This window comes from Cynara cardunculus, unplaced genomic scaffold, assembly GCF_001531365.2.
Source record: "Cynara cardunculus var. scolymus isolate 2C unplaced genomic scaffold, CcrdV1 Un_Scaffold_652, whole genome shotgun sequence".
Lineage (NCBI taxonomy): Eukaryota > Viridiplantae > Streptophyta > Magnoliopsida > Asterales > Asteraceae > Cynara > Cynara cardunculus.
Window position 1 is genome coordinate 19,424 of NW_020200601.1, and position 4,529 is coordinate 23,952.

A 4,529-nucleotide genomic window follows, 5' to 3' on the forward strand; every position below is an offset into this window, starting at 1 on the left:
TATTTTGGCCTTCACTTTTTAAAGATGCATACTTGTTTTRTAAAAGTTGTGATAGGTGCCAAAAGACGGGGAATATAGGCCCCCGTAATCAAATGCCCCAAAACCCAATTTTGGTTTGTGAAATCTTTGATGTRTGGGGCATTGACTTTATGGGATCGTTTCCCGTCTCTTCCGGCTTCACCTATATTTTATTATGTGTTGATTATGTGTCCAAGTGGGTGGAAGCCAAAGCCACAAAAACTAACGATGCTCGTACTATTTCAGCTTTTCTTAGATCTCACATTTTTGCCAGATTTGGGACTCCGAGGGCTGTCATAAGTGATCGCRGAACACACTTTTGCAACAAGGTGATTGAAGCGCTTTTCAAGAAATATCATGTGACTCACCGGATCTCAACCGCATTCCATCCCCAATCCAATGGGCAAGCCGAAGTCTCTAATAGGGAGATCAAATCAATTCTCRAGAAGACCGTAAATCCTAACCGTAAGGATTGGAACGAGCGTTTGAACGATGCTTTGTGGGCCTGCCTACAAGACACCTATAGGTATGTCCCCTTTTCGGTTAGTTTATGGTAAACCATGTCATCTACCTGTTGAATTAGAGCACAGGTCTTATTGAGCTATCAAGAAATGTAATATGCGGCTAGATGATGCGGGAGTTCAAAGGAAGTTGTAGCTGCAAGAGTTGAAGGAAATCAGAGATGATGCATATGAGAGCTCCAAGATTTACAAAGAGCGGACCAAAGCTTTTCACGACAAGCTAATCTCCCGGAAAGAGTTTGTGGTCGGGCAAAAGGTTTTACTTTTTCATTAACGCCTAAAACTATTTCCCGGTAAGCTTAGATCAAGGTGGGTTGGTCCTTTCATAGTTGTTAAAGTCTATTCTCATGGAGCAGTGGATATTGAAAGCCCAAAAATGGGTAAGTCATTTAAAGTGAACGAGCATAGACTGAAACCTTTTTATGAAGGTTTTCAGTCTAAGGACATTGATGTTATGGCTCTTGAGCCACCGCCCATTATTGAGTAGTTGGGAAAGTGTCTAGCCAAAGACGTTAAAGAAAGGCGTTAATTGGGAAGCAACCCAATTTTAGTGCTTTCTTTTCATTCTAGTTCAGTTTTATATTTTTTTCTTGTGATCTTTGAATTGATGAGTCTGTTTTCTAGGTTGGCTTTCATTGGATATCAGAGTTCTAGACCCCCCCCCCAGCGCGAAGAGCCACCCACCACCAACTTGGATCATGTATTGGGCACTAGTCTACATATTCAAGGGAGTTTTCTTGTTCCATTTTGCTTTTCAGTGCTTTCGACTATGCCACAACATGCATATATTGAGGACAATATATGGTTTAAGTGTGGGGAGGGAATTAGTGAGGGAATTTTTGCACAAAATTTTGAATTTGGCTTGTTTTTGGCCAATTATTAAGTAAATTGCATGAGTTGATAATTTTCTACTTGTAATGCCATGAAAACCATAGCATGAATGATTGTGTGGTTTGCTTGTGTAGTCATGATTAGCACATTTGAGATGACCATTGTGAGTCTTGCTAAATTTTATAGACAAAAATGCACCCGTGAGCTTTTGAGCCATGATTGAACATTRTRTTCAATCTYATTTWATTTGATGTGTGCATTGCATCTTCCATGTATATGTCATTCTAGAACTTGCATTTTGACTCTTTGAGGTTGCATTKAGGCGATACTAGTTGTGGAAATGAATAAGGCCATCTTTGATGTTATTTTTAACCATTTAGCCAAAAAGCCAACCCTTACACTAATGTCCTTTTTRATCAACCCTTTTGAGCCTAATTACCCATTTTTGTTGTCATTACACCACACCTTAACCCCTAGCCAAACACTTCACCCACATGACTTTGGGAATGAGACACTGTGATTTTAAGTGTTATACCCTTTGGAAGCAAGAATTGTAGATCCTTTATGAACTCCAAAAGTGTGTACCATGAATTTGTAAGAGGACCCGATAGAAAGGAAGCATGAGGTTTCGATAGAAAGAAGTGTAAAAAAAATAAATAAATAAATACAACTGTCTCCTTGATGTGTGTTTAGCCAAATAAGAGCTCAAAATGAAATAAATTTTATTACTTGGGTGTGTAATATTGGGAGAATGTACTTTGATTCTTAGTCTAGTTCCCGAAGTCCAATTTTAGTCACTTAACCAAAATTTTCCCTACCTTGGCCCTTAACCAAGTTACAACCCTTACCAAAGACCTTTTGATCCACACTTAGTATTGACCATTAGCAATGGAGAATTGAGACTTGATGCAAGCTTATAGTGGTGTATGTGCATGCGAATTGATGCCAAGAGTGAAAACACTTACACCTTTGTGTGAATGAGCGATTAGATTAGATTTATATCCTTTGTGAGGTATTTGTGAAATTAGCAAGTGCTCATCTTTGTTTTGTCTTGTGTGTTTATTGTTATTATACCGGTTAAATCGTGCCTTCACGAAATTCTATGTATCTCATTTTATCTATTCTCTCAAAATCAACTTATGGAGTTTRCTTTGTGCTAAAATCTTAGTGTTTGCCCGAGGACGGTCAAAGTTCTAAGTGTGGGGATGTTTTGGTAGCTATATTTTCTTGGATGAAAATTAAATTTAAGAAGCCCTTATCTTAATCATTTTGTGAGTAAATGTGTTTACTTGACAATTGTTTTATTTTGTAGAGTCCAACCCAAAAAAAAAGAAAAGAAAAGCCCAACTTATGGCCTATATTTTGTGGACTTCATCAAACCCAAATAGAACCCAAGTCCTCTCCCAATTTTTGATCGGCAGAAGCAGACGCGAGAGGAGGAGACGACAACAGTTCGTGGAGAAGAGAGGGAGAAGTCGTGGGAGACGTGGGGCGCGATTGAGGGAGAGACGAGAGGGGCTGGTTCATTATAAAAGACGAGAGGGGCTGGTTCGATGGATTTTTTTTGGGGAGGATAAGACAGACACAGCAGAGGTTGTTGGATTGGAGAGGCAGTCGCGAGGTTGAAGAGGACGGCAAAGGGCTGTCCGATTGAAGGGGTTTGCATTTTTTCAGAAATACAAAGAAAGCAAGAGCCGATTRGGAGGACTTCACCATCAATTTCTCATCACTTTTGGTAATTTCTTTAATTTCTTAGTTTGTTAACCCTAGATTAGTCATGTGTGGCTAATCTCTTCATTTCAACATTAGTCACTTTAGATTTTGATGTTTTCCCCACTTTGATATTTCGTTGTAATCATTTGGGACAAGTTTATTTGTTGGATTTCTAGGTTAAATGTCAATTTCATTTTGAATGTTAAGTTATTTGGCCAATTATTTGATGTTCTTGTGAATGTTTGTTAGTCAAAATATTAAGATACGTAATTGTCTATTGGTTTTGATAAAGTGACAATTGAATTCTTTCAATTTCAATAAGGTTTTTGAAATGAGTTCTTGAAATCTTACAATCAAAGCGGTATTAAGCTGAGCTTATGAGCTTAATGTTTTGGGTCGTGTTTTCTTAGTTCGTTAAAGCTAATTACACCGGGGATTGTGAGAGCTTGTTCATTGTGCCTTTTGTAGTTAAGATTTAGTTAAAGAGCTTATTTTAGCTAATGTCTAATTAAGTGAAAACATAGGTTGTTAGAGCTTATTGACAACTATAATCGGCTTAATCTTGTCCTATTCCTTTATAAATTGTGAAATCAATGATAAGTGTTCAACATCATTATCAAGAGTGGTCTAACGTTGGGTTTTTAATTTCTTGCATTTTTATAAGTTTTTAATTTTCATGCCTAGCTTAATTAATCAAATCCAACCCCCCTTTTTTCGTATTTATTTTATTTGTTCGTTCTTGTACTTGAATTTAGTGGCTATAACAAGTTAAAACTGAGTCTCTGTGGATACGACCCGACTTACCGCTATTACAATTTTTGTTGTAATTAGCCAATAGTTGGAATTTTTTATTTGGTGGACTCGGCATCCGTCATCGAGGTCCTCTCAACCTCGAGCTTCACACAAAAGATCTCTCACATCATCTTAATGATCTCTCCTCTTTTATTATTAATGACAAAGAAGGGGAGAAACACCTGCCTGAAGAAATGGCTGAAGAAACTGATGTTAAAGCTGATGTTGCCATTGAAGTTGAAGCTGAACCACAAGCTCTTATCCCTCAATCTGATGATGCCATAATCTCCAATGAAGCTGAGGATGATGATGATGCCCTAATAGCTCCAGCTATTAACGAAGACCTTCCCATCACCTCTGCATTAAAAGCGGGTGATGAGGAAGATGATACAAATGAATATCTTCTTCTCCCTGACACTGGAAAGAACCTTGGTATGATGATGATGAAGACGATGACGATGACAACGACTTCACGATTCAATATCACACAAGATAGGCACCAACTCAGAAGCGTGTCTCCCTAAGGGAATCTACATCCCAAGGGGGAGAAAACTAAAGGAAACCGCAAACCACCAGCAAAAATATAGGTGTATCCGAAGAGGGCAATCTATCTATCATCTTCAAAAAGATAGATCCCACCAAGATTGCTTAGAG